The sequence below is a fragment of the Pectinophora gossypiella genome, chromosome 5 (assembly GCF_024362695.1).
Source record: "Pectinophora gossypiella chromosome 5, ilPecGoss1.1, whole genome shotgun sequence".
Taxonomy (NCBI): Eukaryota; Metazoa; Arthropoda; class Insecta; order Lepidoptera; family Gelechiidae; genus Pectinophora; species Pectinophora gossypiella.
This window is the reverse complement of record NC_065408.1, coordinates 13,791,903-13,813,711: the sequence shown is the minus strand read 5'-3', so window position 1 is coordinate 13,813,711 and position 21,809 is coordinate 13,791,903. Positions and strand designations below refer to the sequence as shown.

The window sequence follows — 21,809 nt, the reverse complement described above, 5'->3', positions numbered from 1 at the left end:
TAAATTGTAAAATGCTAATTTAGATATAGAAGCCATGCTAATCTAGATAAGATAATCCAAAAACAATCTCATTTTACTTTCCGACTTATTTTCGAATTGTATTTCTGAATTAAGTGACCAATGAGTACGACGTTTGACCGCTTATATTACCGCTTATGAGTATTTCCATACAAACTCCAAAGAAAATTTTCGTTTTGACGTTAAAATGCATCTCATTTGACTAGTTTGACTAGGTTGTCAAGTAGCCTCTTGTCAGGTTAGCGCAATAAGGTTTTGAATAGAAACTAATAAAAAAAATGGTAAAGTTTTTATAATGAAGTTCTTCTTGGAGCAAAACAACGAACCTAGTCTTCCCAAGTTCTAAGTTTAAATCGTAAAATATCGCATCACAAACTTGAAACTATTTTTTTTACAAGCAGACGATAGGAATGTTCCGGGTAGAGAAAGGCGCATTTATGTGAAAAGAGCTTTATTACATAACCTTTAGGCAGATAATACAAGATGCAAGATGTTGCACTGTCCCGCACCAAATTGTAATAATGTTTCCTTTCCACTGGTTGCCTGGAAGAAATTGCTGCTTAGCAATAAGGCCGCCAGATTGTACTGTATCTATCATCCATTTGTTTTGTATGTTGTGTGCAATAAAGTATCATCATCATCAGCCCATTAACGTCCCCACTGCTGGGGCACGGGGCTTCCCTATGGATGGATAGGGAGATCGGGCCTTAAACCATCACGCGGGCGCAGTGCGGATTGATGGTTATTAACGACTGCTAATGCAGCCGGGACCAACGGCTTAACGTGCCTTCCGAAGCACGGAGGAGCTCGAGATGAAAACTTTTTTTTTTGTGGTCACCCATCCTATGACCGGCCTTTGCGAAAGTTGCTTTACTTCAACAATCGCAGACCGAGCGCGTTTACCGCTGCGCCACCGAGGTCCTCCAATAAACTCAAATAAACTCTTTAAAGCTCCGGCAATAAAGTATATTTGATTTGATTTGATAATACCAGACTTCAAGAAAGAACTATTTGAAAAAGAAAAGCAGCCAGTGTTGCTATTAAAGAGATTTTACAACGGGAATATTCCTTTTTTGGGAACATTCCTGGGGACGGCACATCACTTGTCCGGCCAAGTAGTTAATGCCATCTGTGGCAAATCTACAATAAGTCACGTCAAAAAAAAGGCACATCACTGATTGGCAGGTGGACAAAAATAGGTAGATTCATGCAGGCCGTTCCACACCAACTCACTCTAGTGCGTATGACTCACTGACCATCACTTCTGAGTACACTATAATGAATTCTATTCAATAATTAATGGAGTTCACAGAACAGATATCACCTTATTGCTAAGATTGTTTTCGTATTAAATGTTTAAGAATAGCAGGTTTAAAATAAGACTGTATTCATCACATTTACAAATATACTTACAAAGTTGTTGTAGGTATGTACTTACGATTTTATCCCTCCTACTACTCATCCTTGGTGGAGGTGTTTATACGGTCCTCCGAAGCACGGAGTCATCTTACTTTTACGGACAAGCAGGCTATTCAAGCCTGCAAAGTCTTACAAAGCGAATTGAACCCCGACCTCCTTCCTAATCGTGAGACTATAGTCCGGCAATCTCGTGCGCGACCCTCCTGCGGGGCGACAGACGGTGGCGGGGACGGGGTAGCTAAGATGTCAGCGGGTAGCAGGTGGTGTAGCGGGGAAGGGAAACGCGTGCATCTGCGCGTCAAGTACGGCAGTCTCGGCCGCGCAGCCGAAGCGGCAACACGTGCTTGATAATCTGTACTACTTTGAGGGCGACGCACACGAGATTAATATCTGAGGATGAGTAAGGCTATCTCAAGACAACTTAAGGAGGTTGTACATAAATAATTAATGAGCAAAACACGGAGAAATCAAAGAGAAGTGACGAAGAATATCAAACGGGGAGTGAAAATGAAAGCGATATGGAAATTGATTTATAATAAAACAATCTATTAATATTTTAGTTTTCCTAATAATTAGTCCTCAAGCATAATAATAAAAATAAAATAAAATAGTTCTATCTTTTTATTCACTCCTACATATTATATTACGTCACAAGTAAGTACAACTTATTGCAAGATTTATCCTGGCATACTTCTCTACGTGTGCAGCCGTGTTCTAGAATGTCAAAAGGATGACGCGCTACCCCGTCCCCGCCACCGTCTGTCGCCCCGCAGGAGGGTCGCGCACGAGATTGCCGGACTATAACACTCTAACCACTAGACCACGGAGACTTAAGTTTTTTTTTGTGGAGCAGCGTGGTGGAGTATGCTCCATACCCCCTCCGGTTGATTGAGGAGAGGCTTGTGTCCAGCAGTGGGACGTATATGGGCTGTTTATGTATGTATATGATGTATGAATAGTCTGGAAAGTCCCTCATTGTCATTCTATAAATTAAATACAAAGATAGATACACTTCCGAGTACATAACCTACATAATAATAACATCATTGAATTGATTTAAATAAAAAGACTTATAAATACACTTATAAATAAGTAATAGCCACATAAGTACTTATAGTGAAAATATTTACTACTTAGTAACTAATGTAAGTGTAATACTTAATACCTGGACACAAGTTTCACCACTTTGTATGTTGTTTATGTGAATGAAAACGATTACAACACACCTGTCGCATCGTAACGTTGACAACGACTCCTGCGCATCAAGAATATCCCGTTAGACTTGTACTGTCGAAGACAAAAACATTTGCGGGTTGCAGGTATATTAGAGTTTATTGTTTTAGAAACACACTAGCATATCATACTTGCACATTTATCTTCTGTCTATCTATGTATACAGATAAAAATACCACTCGCTGAGGGTACACGATGCGCAGAGGTGATGACAGTTTAGAGAAACTGATTGTGGTTGGGAACACTGAAGGCAAAAGATCGCGTGGTCGTTCACCAAATAGATGGACTGATCAAGTGAAAGACTCTTCGTCGTCCAAGTTCTACACAGTAGTAAGGGAAGCGCTGGACAGGAACCGGTGGAGGCAGATCATACGCTCCAGGTGCAACCCTGATGCTGACCACGATCCTCAAATATGAGGGACCGACCCAAGAGAGAGGGTACTTGACTGGGTCAAAGATGAATTATGAAATGCTAGTCCAGAAATAGAAGCCAGTCTAAGAATCTAAAATTAATGCCAGTCAAATATCAATTCAATTTTACTTTTCAACTTATTTTCGATTTTGTTTTATGAATCAAGTAACAATGAGTACGACGTTTGACCGCTTTTATTGATGACGTCACAGGACAATATTTCCATACTTCAAAGAAAACTTTCGTTTTGACGTTTCGTAAAAAGTATCTCATTTGACTAGGTTGTCAAGTAGCCTATTATTCACGAAATCTCAGGAACTACATGTGCTAGGAGTCTCAAATTTTGCATAGAGGTTCCTTTTAGGACGTAGATGCTCACTAAAATGAGATTTTGCGAAATTCAGCCCCCAAGGGGTTCATTTTTAAGGCTAGAATCATGAAATTTTGCGGACAAAATCTCTGGCGTATTACAGTTAGTTTTACATATTTTCATTCTACACATATACATTATGTTACTCGCCACGCGACTATTCTTAGGGCCCTATCTCACTAGGACACCGGGGTTGCTCAACCAGATAAGGTACCCTTTATACGACGCAACTGTGGCGCTGCTATAGTGTCCGAGTAAAAATACGGTCCTTAAACCACCGTCACTGACTGTGTTAACGATTTAGCAGTCTCATATTATCTGTATATGAATGTTATGAATAAAACATATCAACAGGTGGCGAACCGAGTTACTTGACTTCGACTGTTGGAATTAATAAACAATGAACTCAATGCTCGTATACTCGAAAACCGTGGACTGTCCTTATCTTCTATTTTAGAGCTAATAAAGATCATTTCTTTTCGATTCCTTTTTTATTAGACTGCAAGTACTCAATGCTGAATATGGAATCTCGTTCAGGTTTGTAGGTAATGACTTAAAATGGGATTCTAATCAATCTTCGACATGGCTTTCTCTTTGGAAAAGTGTCTGTATTTCTAAGTCGAATAGGTAGCTAACACACAGACATACACATATATACGATCATACCTATTTCCCGTTGGCGCAGTGACTACGGAATTGGCTACTTGTCAATTTTCGGATAAGCATTTAAAAAAATATATTACATTATTTTATACCTCGTACATACATACATACATAAACTCACGCCCGTAATCCCTAATGGGGTGGGCAGAGCCACAAGTAATCAAAGACAACTTGCAGCCACTGTTGTTACGAAGTCCAAAGATGGATATGATGAACCTTATGGTGATAAGGGATCAGCCTATCGCCCATAACATTAGTCCATCATGTTAGAGGACACAACAATACCTCGTAAAATGTTGTATTTTCCCCAAAAAATATTTTTCTTTACTTATTTCAAATTTCGCGCGAAAACGGTTGGTCACGTGACATTTTGCCAAGTGACGTCACATTTCAACAAAGGAACTGTCAAACAGTGTAGTATTGTGTGTGTATAGTATTCCATCAAGATGCATTTCTAAACAATCCAATACCCAATGTAAATGCTAGTAATTATGCATTCGACTCTACCAGGTGTAACCGACCAGTTCTAACTGTCACTACAAATAAAGGAAACGGACCAGTGGCCAGTGGCAATAAATGACGCCACTTGGACAGGCATACTCATCTAATAATGCCAGTTACTGGCGCGAGCGCGGTAGTATGTGACGGGTAGAGAATGCAATCCCGACTCGAGATTGCAAATTCGAGATCCTGCGGGATTGGAAATATCAATCTCGCGAGATCTCGAAATTTTCGGGACCTCGTCTAGTAAAAAAATGTAAAGTTAATATAAACGATGAAAACTCTTGTTTGTGATAATGAGGTCAATTAAAACAAAATATTTATTGAAAAAAAAAAATATTCTTCAATATTACTAACTACATAATTAAGTTTTCTTTGAAATTCAAGATAAACAAAACAAAAAGTATAACTCAAGGAGATTCGGCCAATCCCGTCAATCCCGAATGGGATCTCGTCATATTGTGCTTCGGGATTGATCCCGAAAATTTAGACAAGATCTCGCGAGATCGGGATTGCATTCCTTAGTGACGAGGTGTCGTGCTGCTTGTTGGACTTAAAAAAGGAATAATTGTTGGCTCATGTCAGTGTTATATACAGCTGATGGGTAGTCTGCAACAAGTTATTATAGAACAAGATCATCTGTCTCTTTCTGTGTAGTACTGTGAGAGAGTGACGGGTGACCTATGTCGAGGCAAGAAAGAGTCGCACGCTTACGGTGCTAAGCCCGCAGGAGGGTTAAAAAGACGACATCGAAGCAATTCATCTATAAAGCAATATTGCAATTTGACATTTGCGCATACAAAATTAAGTGCGCAATGCAAGCAAATGTCAAATAGCAATATTCCTTTTTTAGATGGATTGGTTTGCCTTTTTAACCCCCATTTTCTAAAAGTGAATGATATGTACCGCGGGTTCTTACTTCCAAAATTACTTACAAGTTTCATCTCGAATATGTATTCTTTAAATCTTATACAACCGTCATATAAAATTGTCGATAGACTCCACAAAATATAATTGAGATGTTTTATTCCATTCGAGTATTCATAAAACGTAACTGTTGTATGAAAAACCAATACATATTTCAAATGTTCGGTGCTCTGCCATCTACCTACTGGCGTACATAATATCTTTAATGAAAACTTATTGATGAGAATCTCAATCGATCAATAAAACAGTACGAAGCGTGGTGTACCGTTTATGATGTTTCACACACCCAGATAAGTACCTACCTTAGCCATAGTATAAGTATTAGCTGCGGTATTAGTGCAGTTGCAAAGCCGTTACTGCAACGTGTGAAAGTTTAGTTTACATCGAATTGACTGTTATTTAATGTTGTGTACTTGTGGAGTAACGGTATTAGTGACGTGACGGGACGGGTACAACACTCATTTTCATTATGGACCCGACGCATGCGCTGTGCATTCCTTCCTGCAACTCTCCCATACTTGCATTAAATCCAGTGTGCTCATTTGGTTCTTAGCAAAATTTGAATATGGAAACTATAGGTACTATATTTGAAAATGCACGAATAAAATGAATAATTTATAAGTACAGTTTCACTTCTCAAAAACGTGTAGGTATATATGTGTAGAAAAACTTAGTACCTACATTCATATTTGAATTTTAGGTTTTTACTTGATGCTGACAATAGGTACATTTTTTTTTAATTTATACATTTTACGTTATAAAAAAAACAAAATGGTACCTACGTATTATATGTACACACAGCCAACCAAAGTATCTTGCATATCTCCGATAGCACTGAGTAGTTGCGCGGACGCAGTCGAATGGGCCGATTGCGCCACTTTCTTGATTGCTTTATTATGCACTGTCGACGGTCCATCACTTATTGCTTCCAATACCAGCGTAGCGTTTTGAATTTTGTACTCCTGTGAACTTAGGTCGTGACGCGCATTCCAATTTGATAAGCCCTTACGGCCCTTACGAAATGAGGCTGCTTTATTTAAATTAGTTTCGTGATGTAGGTAAGAATTTTGTGCAATTATACATAATAAAATACTTCTTTATTCTCCTTATCGTGTGGGTTGTGAGGACCAGCCTCATCAACCCTGGTGTCAGGGTTATGTATGATTGAGCCGCCAAAGGCCCCTGACATGGCTCATGTAACTATTACTCACTTACATCAGTAAATTGTAACCGGGACCAACGGCTTAACGTGGCTTCCGAAGCACGGATCATCTTACTTTCGGACAATCAGCTGATCAGCCTGTAATGTCTTAACCAAACTAGGGATCACAAAGTGATTTTTTCTCCGGATCGTGAGTCCAATGCGCAACAACTGGACCAGACCACAGAGGCCGTTATTTATTAAATACTTAGGTAGGTAAATAGAAGGTAGATAGCATGTTATGTTATGTCACTTTTGAAGTCGTAAGGCCGAATGTCCTTTTAAAATTCAAATGTCTGGAAACCTGCAGGCCTAGCACGCTAACAACGGCGCGAGTAGAGCGAGTAAATGTCAAAGAGCGAGTTATCAAATTTGACAGACGAGTTAAGGTTCATGCAGCGAGAAAAAAAGATTAAGATGACCAAAGACTAGGCTGTATGGGTTAAGTTCCCTTTGCCTGCTCGAATGGGCAAATACTTATATAAAAAAAAAAGAAAATCATGCAATGAGTTGCTCGCGACTTGAATATGAAAAGTGACACAAATGTGATAATACTACTGCTCTCATAGGCTGTATGGGCTAAGTTCCCTTTGCCTACCCGAATGGGCAAATAAAAAAAAACTACTGCTCTCAGGTGGGGAGGTGCTCGTCGTAATGAAACAATTCAGCAATTCTCTTGAATAATGTTATATTTCCATAAACAATGTTAACTCTCCAACTCTTCATAACAGATTTTCCGGCGAATAAGAAAATGACAAGTATAACTTAAAATAAAATTAGGAGGTGTCTGCAGGAATCGGGGCCAATAAAGTATATCATTTCCAACTACATACCAATTTAACAAGACTGATAGCTCTACCCTGCTCGGCTATCTAAACATCAATCGTTGAATGCAAAAGCCAAGTTGTAAAATCACTCGAGTTGTAAGTAGTTTGTGATTACATCGTAAAGTCAACAACTACTGCCGCACTAAAACAAACAATAAAAGGTCCTCTAAAAATCAGTGTCCCGCGAAATGAATCTGTCCCGTTGGTAGAGCTAAGTCGGTTTCATTACTCATTACTTACCCTAAGCAACGTGCTGTAAAAATAAGTCATGAGACTTTACATCGGCAAATGTATTATGAACTAGGTCATGTCTCTTTATTTTTTCAAATAATTATGAATTACTTTTAAAATTATATACAAGTATATTTAATAATTGTAGAGATAACTTACCGATTACGTTTCTTGTAGATACCTACTTTATTGTGCAAAAAGCACTATTCTTTTTTACAATCTGCTTTCTTAGGCTGAATGTTACATTCCTTTGTCACAGTTCTGTGTAAAGTGGCTACTTCCACATGGCGCCAAACGTCCACAATTCAATGCAAGCACGAATTATTAATAGTATTTACTTATTCATTACTTTTTTTATACAAACAAATCTTCACGCCTTTGAACTGAGTGTTTAATGGATGATGTGTAGAACGATAATATCGAATTGATGAATTATATTTTAAAGCAATGTGAATAAATAGTTGCTCTGATGACCCCATCACCTTATTATTTATCGTCTTTGTTATTTCCCGCCAAAAGTGAGTCATTCGGTTCTTTGTTTAAATTCGAAGGTTCGTTATGATCCAAACTATTGTTTACTTTTCTATATTTGGCCATGTTTCTATAGTAGGTAATGTTGATGGAATGTCTGGGCACCCTCAGGCCTGGGGGGTTAAAAAGGTCACATCGAAGCGAAGAAAAAAAATATTGTTATTTGACATTTGCTTGCATTGCGCACTTACTTTTACATGCGCAAATGTCAAATTGCAATATTGCTATCTTAGATGAATTTCTTCGATGTGGCCATTTTAACCCCCCTGTTGTCTTAAACGTTGTACCGAGTGAGAGCCTTCAGCGTTCCCCATTTGTCCGGCCAAGTAGTTAATGCCGTCTGCGGCAAATCTAGAATAAGTCACATCAAAAAAAAGATGGAATGACTTATGAGCTGTTCGCGGAATACATGACTGACAAATTCGTCAAAATTGCATTTGCAAACATGTTGTTATCGACAGCCGCTTTCAAAACGATCACGTATGTTTTTATCTATCGCATTGCTTATCGCAGACGCTAATCGGAAGACCTCTCGATTCGCGATGGCTACTCGACGATAATGCGATCATCTGATCTGATGATACGGCAATGTCGAATTCTATTGCCAATTTAATGGATGACATGGATGTTTTACGAATGTGATACGGGTTTTAAGATGTCATAAACATATATGTATGTTACACGATTTTGTTTCATCATATTACTACTAACGGCCTCTGTGGTCCAGTGGTTGAGCGTTGGGCTCACGATCCGGAGGTCACGGGTTCGAATTCCGTTGAGGACATATCACAAAAATGACTGTGTGATCCCTAGTTTGGTTAGAACATTACAGGCTGATCACCCAATTCTCCGAAAGAAAGATGATCCATGCTTCGGAAGGCACGTTAAGCCGCTGCTCCCGGTTACTACTTGCTGATGTAAGTGAGTAATCGTTACATGAGCCATGTCAGGGCCTTTGGCGGCTCAATAATAACCCTGACACCAGTGTTGTTGAGGTTAGTAATCCACCTCAAAACCCACACGATAAAAGAAGAAAAGTAATCATATTACTTCATGATAGTTTTAGGATACACCAGGTAGAGTTACCAACTTATTATAATATCCCTATATGACTAAAGAAAAAATCCTTCAGTAATTCCGTCGACTATAAACGCCTTTGACGAGTTAGGTAGGTATACCTAACTCGTCTCCTAACCGTCGTACCTATTTTAATAGAGAATAAAAATACATATAAGTTTAAAAACTAAAACGCTACTACGGAAAAATTACGCTCAAAAAAGTATGAAACAAGAAAATATTTCTCTGAAATACTCCCGAAAAAGTACTTAATCCTTGCAACATAGGTACATAAATTTACAATAAGTAAGTGATAAATGAAGTGAATGAGTAGGTACATACTTAACACTTGACCAAAATATGGACCTACTTTAAATTAGTTTCGAACAAGTCTTCCTTAAAACAATGGTCAGATTAATTACGCATTCGTCTAAAAGTTAATCGATTCTGTTCACGAATGTTTGCACTTATATCGATCGATTCGCTGCTTAAGGCAACTAGGCACTGGGGATGCATATTAATAGCGGTTTGTTATGAAGACAGTTTACACTATAGACGCAATAGCGAAGTCTGTAGACGAAACTCCCGTTGGGTTGCTACCATGGTTGTTACTTAAGTCGAATCTCCGGGGAAAATGCCGAACACAGATATTAAGTCGATACGAATTCAACTATTATGGTTTTGGATATTTACTTACTTAAAATCTATAACAAATGAGCATAATGATCTTCTTCGTCTGTCATGTGGGTTGTGAGGTGGAGTACCGACCTCATCAACCCTGGTGTCAGGGTTACCATTGAGGCCCCTGACATGGCTCATGTAACGACTACTTACATCAGTAAGTAGTAACCGGGACCAACGGCTTAATGTGCCTTCCGAAGCACACATCATTTTACTTTCGGACAATCAGGTGATCAGAATGTCCTAACCAAACTAGGGACCACAAAGTAATTTTTGTGATAACCACTGGACCGCGGAGGTCGTTAGCATGGTGATAAAACATTGGCATTGGGTACATCTTTCGTTTGGTTTTCTGCGTGTTTCGAAATGGAACTTGCAGCGGAAACGGATGTAAACATACCTAGTTATTGACCTTGTGGGGTTAAAAAGGCCACTAGTGTACTTTCATAATATAATATATGAAAAATGAAAATTCCTCAATTTGACATTTATTGATAATACCCACTTACTTTTTTAATTGCTTCAATGTGGCATGTTTAACTTCATTTGTGAGGAGAATATTTTATCTTATAAATGAGCATAAAATTCGAGGTCTAATTCCCTAAATTAGGTAAGTACCTATTTAAAATGTGGTTCCCAGAAGGCATGGCACGCTGACACTTAAATATATTCATCCCACGCGCATGCGCGAATTCTTACTTTGAAAATAATTTGTTATTTTTTATTAAACGTCAAGACACGAAATTACTATAGATATTGTATTGAAAAAAGCACACTATGACGTCATTGAAAAACGTTATAAAATATCGGACTTATTATTACGTTTTTCGTGATTAAAACTTAAAGTAAATGGTTTTCGTTTGTCTTAAATCTTTCTTTATTAAGTAACCAGAATTTCATAATTTATCTTGAACCTTGAAGCTACTATGTTATAAAATACTATCACACCAGCTAATGACCAAGTTGGCGACAAAAAAGGTTTTCTTTTAAAGTTCAACTGTCAAAATTTCTCTTTTACTTTAGAAATTACAAAATTACAGCTTTTAGGTATTTACAACGACGTTCGAAAACCTGTTTGCCAACAAAAAGGTTGTTTCGTAAATCTTCATTTGAAGTTTATTCAATAACACATGTTTCGAGTTAATGAGTCTAAAAACTTGTAATCACATGTTGTAAACTTGCAAAAATTATGCAAGAAAGTAAGTAAGTATGTTATTTGAAAGATGAAATTATTGTAATAGGAAGCATTTTTAATGGACCGGAAATAATTAGGCGCAATGTTTTTTCGTGTTTTCAGAAAGTAAGTATAAAGTCATGTAACTTACATTGTAAGTATTCTTTTTAAACTCTAAAAGTACTTAATCACCTTAAATTGTTTTAAAAATGTTACGAATTAAGTATACTCGTATAAGTAGGTACTGTCAACATTGTTTTTGTAAATAAATTGCATTTTGTGCTGTATATCATCATCATCATCACCAGCCCCTGAACGTCCCCACTGCTGGGGCACGGGCCTTCGATATGGATGGATAGGGAGAACGGGCCTTAAATCACCACGCGGGCCCAGTGCGGATTGGTGGTTATTAACGACTGCTAATGCAGCCGGGACCAACGGCTTAACGTGCCTTCCGAAGCACGAAGGAGCTTGAAATTAAAACTTTTTTTTTTGGTCACCCATCCTATGACCGGCCTTGTCCTCAGAAATATCCTTATCGAAGCCATTCTCTTTTTCACTTGCTTTTTAAAAACCATTTAATATTTACCATTTTTGCTTTGTTTACATAAGTCAATTAGAAAGATTAAAAACGGCTTGAGGGCATTTGCATTCTGTGATTTATGTTCGATTAATGGAATAATATATCAATGACAGTCACAGATGAAAGTTTTAAAAGCTTCCTACAAGGAAGTGAGACTGAGTAATCACTTACGATTTCGTAATCGATTTTATTAACAACTATAAAAAATACAAAAAATATTTATTACAAAAATAAACATGCATATAGGCATGTGTGTGTATGTATAAATGTATATGTGTGTAAGCTACCTATCAGCACGCCCCGGACACTTCATACAGGCAACTTCGTTTTACACAGACACTACACATGAACATTATCGCACACGCGCATCTGTGTGTGTGACGTCTGACACCATACGATTCAAGTCTAAACTATGTTCGAGGGGGGTGAGGTAAACCTAGCTCAGCGGGCTTAGCACCGTAAGCACGCGACTCTTTCTCGCCGCGACAGAGATGATCTATCTCTTTCTGTGCTGTACTGTGAGAGAGTGACGAGTGACGTATGTCGAGGCGAGAGAGTCGCGCGCTTACGGTGCTAAGCCCGCAGACGCTGGTGGGGAGCGGGGAGTTACCGTACTATACGTTCCTTATTCTATGCTATCAGGTTGACTTAGATAGGCAGTCGCTTCTGTAAAAAACCGGACCTGTCAAATCTTTAGGTTAGGTAAGCGAACGGTCCTGTGAAAAACGCGAAATGATGCTCCTTTTAATAAATTGGCAATATGTAGGGTAGGTACCTACATAAGTAGCCTATATACGTCCCACTGCTGGGCACAGGCCTCCTCTCAATCAACCGGAGAGGGTATGGAACATACTCCATCACGCTGCTCCACTGCGGGTTGGTGGGTAGGTACCTAATCCTAATTAAATCACAAGGACAAATGCCATAATGACATAACAAAAGCACCTGCGAGTGACCTTTATAATTATTCAATTATTCTATCAATCCAATCTTCAACAGCCTGTCAAAGTTGCTATAGAATATTTCAATCATTCAAATGTCAGTTGGATGACAACTGCACCTTGTTCGTTGTGCCGTGATCCGACATTCTTGCTACTTCTTGACAGCTCTGATGGTCCTGGCCTCGAATCAAACGCAGACCTTGCTGGTGGCAGGTGGAAATTAAAATATCAGTAACCTGACCTACCGTAAGCTGACGTCCCATTAAATCATATCCTGTTTAGACTCCGCTCATGATTGTACATATCATATTCATAAGCTGTAGGGTGAAGCAAACATGATTAATAAAAGTGAAACTACGCTAACGGTTTTTAAAGTTTCTATTCATCATCATCAATTCAAGAGCCACGCTCTTGTCGGTGCAACATTTTCTATGCTACTTTTTCAGGGAAAAATAGGGCAGTGGTTTCCCTCTTGCCTTCCGCCCCGCAGTACTCTGTCTGACGCAAGTGGGATGGCGCCTAGAGTAGTCTCTTACAAAGCCACCATAGTTATGGCCATAGTTATTAGCTAGTTAGCTAGGACTGCTGTCCTCCGCCTCTGAATAGTACTGACAGTTGCTGCTGCCCTCTGTCAGGTTCCAGGTTACAGTCCCTGTGACTAGCCCCTTCCGTTCGGCATTGCCGTACCGATGGCTCCCATCTTCGCCTCTGCAACCGTTGAGGTCTTCACCCGTGTCCCTGGGCAAGGGTTTTACGTTATTTCTATTAGTACTCCGATAAAGTACAAAAATATAATGGTATTATTACAGCCAAGTGCGAAAGAGACATCAGGAAAATGTTGATCATCTCTTTTTAAGTTAATATATCGGTGTCAGGGAGATCGGCCGGAGACTCGAAGTCAGAGGGGGTGACCCTAGGCCTGCGTCTTACCTGGTACAACGCCTGTCAGTGGCTGTGCAACGGGGCAATGCCGCTAGTGTAATGGGTTCGTTTGGACCAGGTCAGAATCAGAACACTTAAACGCGTAGTTGGACGTGACGAAGTTACGTATGTTACTGATTATGTGACAAATTGTAGTATTATAATAAAATTGTGACCTGTCTATATACATAAATAAACTAAGTTAATATATAAAGGTAAAGGAGTATTATGCGGAACATGTCATGACTGTATTCGTAAGCATTCGATAAATAAACAAAATAATCTTATCTATGTAGAATTATATGACAAGGTTGTCTTCTGATAACATCGCATTTAGCAACTATCTGCTAAAATAACTGTAACAACGGTTTCTCTACTGATCGATTATATTAGAATTACTTAATTAACATTTGACATTATAACCTGAATGAATTGATTTATTGAATTATATCTGTCAATTTATTACTTTGAAGAAAACATTAAGTACATATTGCTCCTTGGTTCCTAGATGATCGTAACCCACTAGACTTTACCTTATTTTACACGTGTTGGGTTGGACCCTAAGTATAATATTTACCTTTTTTACACATTTTGACTTGAACCCTGTAATTCCATCAAGGTTAACAGTTTCTACATCCTTTAAATACGTGATCTAAGTTTCCGTATACCAAAATATAAGAACACCAATACTTTTATATTATAAATATTAATAGGTAACAATAATGAAACAAATCACGGTCTTCTATCGTGTGGGTTGTGAGGTGGAGTACCCTCATCAACCCTGGTGTCAGGGTTACTATTGAGCCGCCAAAGGCCTCTGACATGGCTCATGTAACGACTACATACTTATCGGTAAGTAGTAACCGGGACCAACGGCTTAACGTGCCTTCTAGAGCACGGATCATCTTACTTTCGGACAATCAGGTGACCAGCCTGTATATCCTAACCAAACTAGAGACCACAAAGTAATTTTTGTGATATGTCTCCATCAGGAATCGAACCCAGGACCTCCGGATCGGGAGCCAAACGCTCAACCGCCGGAGCACGGAGGTCGTTACAGAAATCACGATGACAAAAATAGATAAATATAATATTAAATCGGCTTAGTTAACTTCTACTCAGACAGAGGTCAATGTATCGACAATACAAGTTAATTGATTACTATCTGAAATATACGACAACAAGAGAATTAACACAAAGTGTCGACGAGTAGCTTCATAAAACATGCGTCATAAAAAAACAAGTTTATTTAAAAGTTCTAATGATTGGCGGATCTTTTATTTCGGCTTTAGAACAGCGGTTTTTACGATTGTTTAATCATCAAGTTCCGTCACGAAATGGAAATAAAGCGACACCCACATGAACGATAGTGTATCAGGTTCAATAAAAACGCGGCATTTTCTATAGGTGGTGAATCATCATTGATTAGGTGGTTATATTCTAATACCAATACGTTAGTCTCATACAAACGTTACCATGGCGTGCCGGCAGCGGCAACCTAACAGCCTCCGTGGTCCAGTTGAGCGTTGGGCTCAAGATCCGGAGGTCCCGGGTTCGAATCCCGGTGGGGACATATCACAAAAATCACCTTGCGATCCCTAGTTTGGTTAGGACATTACAGGCTGGTCAGTGGTCACCTGATTGTCTAAAAAGTAAGATGATCCGTGCTTCGGAAGGGACGTTAAGCCGTTGGTCCCGGTTACTACTCACTGATGTAAGTACTAGTCGTTACATGAGCCATGTCAGGGGCCTTTGGCGGCTCAATAATAACCCTGACACCTAGGTTGATGGGGTTGGTAATTTACCTCACAACCCACACGATAGAAGAAGATAACTACTAGATGTTGAGATAGGGCCTTTATCGCATTGTTTCAAATCGGAATCGATTTTGTACAATTTACAAATAAGTAGGTACAATTTCAGATATATTTTTTCTCTCCGACAGTACTTTTTACATCTTCCCCACATCTACGCCTTAATACGCATAATTCTTGATGTCTTTTATCACATATTATATTATGTACTTGTTTGCGGGCTTAGCACCGTAAGCGCGCGACTCTTCTCGCCTCGACACACGTCACCCGTCACTCTCTCACAGTACTGCACAGAAAGAGACAGACGATCTCTGTCGCGGCGAGAAAGAGTCGCGTGCTTACGGTTCTAGGCCCGCTGATTACTCTATAATGCTATTTACATTGACATCTTGTCTTTGGCGCCAATCGTTTCCGCATTAACTGGAAGTAATCTTGACATATCGACAATTGCCATTTAAGGGACAAGTGTCGATTAAAATGATATTATAACTAGGTATGTCTGACTGGCCATAATTACGTTTCTATATTTAACTATACGTGAATTGTTATGTCGTAAATAAGTAATATGGATAGGAAGAAATGTTTAGTTTTGTAGGACGCCACAAACAGCATGAATATAATATATATTTTTTTAACCTTTGATGGGTTTGCTCTTAGCCCCAGACTTGCCTGAAGACCTTAGATGGAGCGAGCTCGCTCAGAAGGTGCCTGTTCACTCTGGCTTTGAAAGCACCCGGGTTATATGCATTCGGAAATACAGAAGACGGCAGAGAATTCCTCTCCCTAGCAGTGCGCATAGTGAAGGACGATGCGAAGGGCTTTGTGCGAATAAGTTGGATATCTCCCCTAGTCTTACCAGTTGAACTCCATGTTTATAGATAATTATCGTATTTATTGGCATATCCTGATGTCAGGGATATGGCTGTTGTATGGGTGGGTGGTCCATATAATGATTATTTGCTAAATGTTTTCTTTTTTGTTTTTCTTTTGTTAGAAATTAAGACAATTATATTGTGTAAGTTATGTACGCCGTAACTGCGATTTACATCAGATTTATATATATAATGAATGAATGAATTATTTTTATTTCAGATCTAAATCCATATTTGTTAGTAACAATGTAAACTTATAGTATGTTAGTACCTATCCTACACACACATTAGACATACATAGGAACTGCCAATTTGCTTTTATTTACAACAGCATCCTCCATAATAAGAATAAAAATAATAAGAGTTAATTAGTATTAATGTATAAATGTAAACCATGTGGCAGTATTAATTAAATAAATTAAATTAAACTCCACCAAATAGGGATGGAACCCGGCTATTATTAATTTATTTATTTATTATACAAAACATAACACACAACATAATTTACAACAATCAAAAGACATTAACTTACACAGAAAATACACATCTAAATAGGCATGTAAGTAGATAATACTAATATTGAAGAAAACTTCAACGGCGCTAGAACGCGATCCTTATAAAGAATACCAACTACCCTTTTTGTATTAAACTAAATGATAAAATTGCCACGTGCAGAATTAGAACAAAAACTAAACAGTCCACGTTTGTTTGCAAAAAACAGCGGCGATGAATAAGTGAAGATTTATCACAATCCGCGTCTGCGCACCCAGACTGACCGTATTTGGTACACAGCCTTATAAGCCCGGATACGTTAGGATGTATGTATGCATTATTATACTAAGGACCATATCTCACTAGGACTCCACGGTTGCTCACGGCTGATCACCTGATTGTCCAAAAGTAAGATGATCCGAGCTTCAGCAGGCACGTTAAGCCGTTGGTCCCGGTTATAACTTACTGATGTAAGTATGTATTCGTTACATGAGTCATAAAAAAATAAGTAAATATAAAATAAAATATCCTGCGTGAATAATATATCTAGCTTAAGCTCCCTCAACCAAGTCTCTGCCGCATCCATCACACAATGCATCTCGGCTATGCCACCTGGGTACCGGTGTAGAGGGCACTCGTTCACTATGTGAGATAGGGTTTGATCCGGATGACCACATTCACAGTATGGCGTCTTCTTTAAGCCCCATTTATGTAGGTGATGGTTCGACTTTCCGTGGTTGGTCCTACATGAGTCATGTCAGGGGCCTATGGCGGCTCAGTAATAACCCTGACACCAGGGTTGATGGGGTTGGTAATCCAACTTACAACCTATACGATAGAAGAAAAAGAAGACGGTTGCGCCACCAGCGGGTGGTGCCAAACCACCAAAGGGCCAGATTTAATTTAATTCATAAAATATCATTTAAAAAATTATTCATTTAGAGTATAGTAACATTTGGTCTTTAAGTTTATTTTTAAAAATATTCATGTCATCACTTTCACGCATTTATTTAGGCAGTTTATTAAAAATACTGCACGCAGGAGGATCTGATGAGCGCTGCAGATAGCGCCATACTAATAGGAAGTAATAAATGTTTCTTTCTTTCTTTCTTTCTTTCCATACTTGTTGCCAAGTTTTGGGCCGATACTATTTAGTTTGCCATCGACACGATAAGAAGATTAAAAATATATCATGAAGTCCTAAAGTCGAATTCAGTGGTCTACAACCCGACCCGAGATTCGAACCAGTGACAATATGATGTTAGTCGCGTTCTCCAAAACGGGCTATCACTCTATTAAAGCCTTTTTATTTTTAAAGCTAAAACGTATAACTTTTTTAACCCCTGACTCATTCTCATCCTGTCTTACCCGTGCTAGTCTGCCTAACCCCATATAAGGATGTGCTCGTAGGTGGCATTTACTAGAATTATTAGCACCAGAATACAGAACGCTTCGATATGGTCACTGTATGGCCCGTTTTGGCAAGAAAGTTTTATTTACAATTTTTTACCGACTTCAAAAAAGGAGGAGGATCTCAATTCGTATATTTTTTTTATTATATTTGTTTGCGGATAACTTCGTTGTTTATAAACCGATTTGAATAATTCTTTTAACGGCCTCCGTGGTCCAGTGGTTGAGTGTTGTGCTCACGATCCGGAGGTCCCGGGTTCGAATCCCGGTGGGGAAAAATCACAAAAATCACTTTGTGATCCCTAGTTTGGTTAGGTTAGATTAGGTTGTAAAAAGGTCCGTGCTTCGGAAGGCACGTTAAGCCGTTGGTCCCGGTTACTACTTACTGATGTAAGTACGTAGTCGTTACATGAGTCATGTCAGGGGCCTATGGCGGCTCAGTAATAACCCTGACACCAGGGTTGATGGAGTTGGTAATTCACCTCACAATCCACACGATAGAAGAAGAATAATTCTTTTTTTGTTCATTTATACTACATTATTTTGTGTTTAATTTTATCGTCGTGTTTTATTATGAAGTAGAAATAAAAACGGAAATAGGTGGTTATTTTCAACCTCAGTTCAATTGAACAGCATCCACGGTATAGCGGCTAGAGCGTTAGGCTCACGATCTGAAGATCCAGGTGCGATTCCCGATGGGGACAAAGTCGAAATCACTTTGTGAGCCTGTCCTTTTTTTGGCTAGGACATTGCAAGCTGAATCACCTGATTATTCGAGCAAGATGATTGCGTGCTTCGGAAGGCACGGTAAGCCGTTGGTCCCGGGCTACTACACCTAACACCTCCATGACCTGCATCAACGCATACAGAAGGAGCGTGGTGGAGTATGCTCCATGCTTCCGGTTGATTGAGGGGAGGCCTGTGCCCAGCAATGGGGTTACATTACATTGCACTTACCTAATAACAGGTTTTCCAGAACATACCGAAACTTGTCGACTCTATCAATCAATGATATCTTTATCGATAATTTAAAAATCATTATCGGGTATGGCATTGATAAGCTAATATTTGTTGAACTAATCACATTTCTCTTTAAGTGCCTATTCAATTTATCCCTAAGAGAGTAGGTAGAGCCATGACTGGCCAATGGAGATGTATAAGACAGCCAACTACCACTCGTGTGGCCTTAGCCGAAACCAATCATCATTACAATACAAACAATACAAAAACTCTATCATCATCACCAGCCCATTAACGTCCCCACTGCTGGGGCACGGGCCTTCCCTATGGATGGATAGGGAGATCGGGCCTTAAACCACCACGCGGGCCCAGTGCGGATTGGTGGTTATTAACGACTGCTAATGCAGCCGGGACCAACGGCTTAACGTGCCTTCCGAAGCATGGAGGAGCAGCTCGAGATGTAAACTTTTTTTCTGTGGTCACCCATCCTATGACCGGCCTTTGCGAAAGTCGCTTAACTTTAACAATCGCAGACCGAGCGCGTTTACCGCTGCGCCACCAAGCTCCTCATGATAAACTATATTGCACTTAAATCACATTAAAAATACATAAGTATTATAATTAAATTGGTAGTACAACAGGCGGCCTTATTGCATCATTCTCCTGCCCTTATCCCACTCTAGGTGTGGTCGGCACAACATGTATTCTCCTTCCATTCATTTCTGCCAGTCGTCATCAGTACTCACACCTTTGACATAATCCTTCTTCACACAATCCATCCACACTTTCCTGGGTCGTCCCCTACCCATCTACATTCATACTCACAACTTTCCTCGTTATATGCCTTTCATCCCTCCTCAATACATGCCCTTACCATGCTAACCTGTTGCTCCTCAATTTCTCCCTAACCGAACCTTAGCCGCAACCAATCTCTCACGAAAAACGTATGGATTGACATGTTACCTTACGTAAATGTCATACATTTTTATTCGATTACATATTTGTTTTTGTTTGCAACCTGGCTAAGGCACCTTATTCATCCCAAGATGGATATGACCAACTATTATGTTGTCAGTTTATCAGATCATCCCCAAAGAGATTTATGGCATTAACTACTTGGCCGGACAAATGGGGAGCGTTGAGGGTTCTCACGCGGGTGTCGTCTGAGAGCAAGAATATTTGAAAGAATTAATCGACCCTAGGGGGTCGTATCAGTCGATATTAGATCGATCGATTCTTTTCTATCTAACAGTAGGTAGGTACATATCTTTATAGTCAAAGTTCGCATTTTTCTCACAACAATGAAACGTTTCATACATTTTTTATCGTTCACAATAAAAATAGACACAATAGGCCAATGAATCGAACGGTACGCGACAATTAAAATATGCAAGTTGTGACTGGAGTGAATAAACCTATTCGCGCCCACAGATAAAAAATGTCTCTAATGCATTGCTCTGACCCGGGGTCTGTCAGTGGCCTGTCTCTTGACTTGTGATAATTAAACGACAGCTCGTACCAATTTACGTCGGTAATTCGCTTAACTTTTGTAGCTCTGCAACTCTATGTACAATGTAGACATACTTAGAGTGAGGAGTGTGCAAGTTTAGGTAGGTAGGTATTGTAATACGTAATACAATGGTCAATAATTATAGGTAGCTAGGTTATTCAGTTGTAGTAAAAAGTCACAAAAGTTACCCATACTTACATTGTTTTAAGTTTACGCGGTTATTATCATAATAAAAAACACATAATAACGGGTTCTTACCGCGTTTAAATATCGGGAGTTTCATATCCCTGCTTTAAACGCGGTAAGAACCCGTTATTATGTGTTTTAATTAAAGTTACCCATTTTGTGATTTTACTACAATACATAAGTAGCATCAAGTGGCCTATTGTTCTTTCTTATACTCTGATTCTAACTTTCTAAACGCTAGGTAACTAATAAAGCTCTCTTCACATCACTCTTGCGTCTTTTTACTGCAGGAATTACCCAGTGATTTCATTATCAGCCTCCGTGGTCTAGTGGTTAGAGCATTAGGCTCACGATCTGGAGGTCCGGGTTCGATTCCCGATGGGGACATTGTCGAAATCACTTTGTGAGACTGTCCTTTGTTTGGTAAGGACTTTTCAGGCTTGAGACACCTGATCGTTTGAAAAAGTAAGATGATTCCGTGCTTCGGAGGGCACGTTAAGCCGTTGGTCCCGGCTATTGGACGTAACAACACCTCCACCAACCCGCATTGGAGCAGCGTGGTGGAATTTGCTCCATACTCCCTCCGGTTGATTGATGGGAGGCCTGTGCCCAGCAGTGGGAAGTATATAGACTGTTTATGTATCATTATCAGGAAAGAAGTAGGTACAAGGAAAAGAGGGCAAACCTTTATTTCACACGACAGTAATAAATCTAATGCGATTGTCAAAGAAATTATAGGTTCTTATACATTTTCAAGATGGCTAAATATAGAAGGAAAATTACAGTGGATTATAGCATGGCGCCATAAGTTGATTCATGATCTAGGATAGTCTATGTTGCGTGACAAGATTCTCATTTGATGGATCTGGAAATAGA

At 39.2% G+C, this 21,809-nt stretch overlaps 2 protein-coding genes across 2 annotated transcripts in view; one reads left to right on the top strand and one right to left on the bottom strand.

Annotated features, from left to right (window-relative positions):
- Window positions 1–3,951, bottom strand: part of LOC126367129 (probable H/ACA ribonucleoprotein complex subunit 4) — a 65,770-nt gene extending 61,819 nt beyond the window's left edge. The window contains exon 1 of the mRNA XM_050010542.1: window positions 3,942–3,951. The gene's annotated coding sequence lies outside the window, so the exon portion shown is untranslated. The remainder of the gene's footprint in view (window positions 1–3,941) is intronic.
- The window catches only part of LOC126367056 (uncharacterized), a 65,430-nt gene that overhangs the window by 22,674 nt on the left and 20,947 nt on the right, over window positions 1–21,809 (top strand). The gene's annotated exons all lie outside the window — the stretch shown is intronic.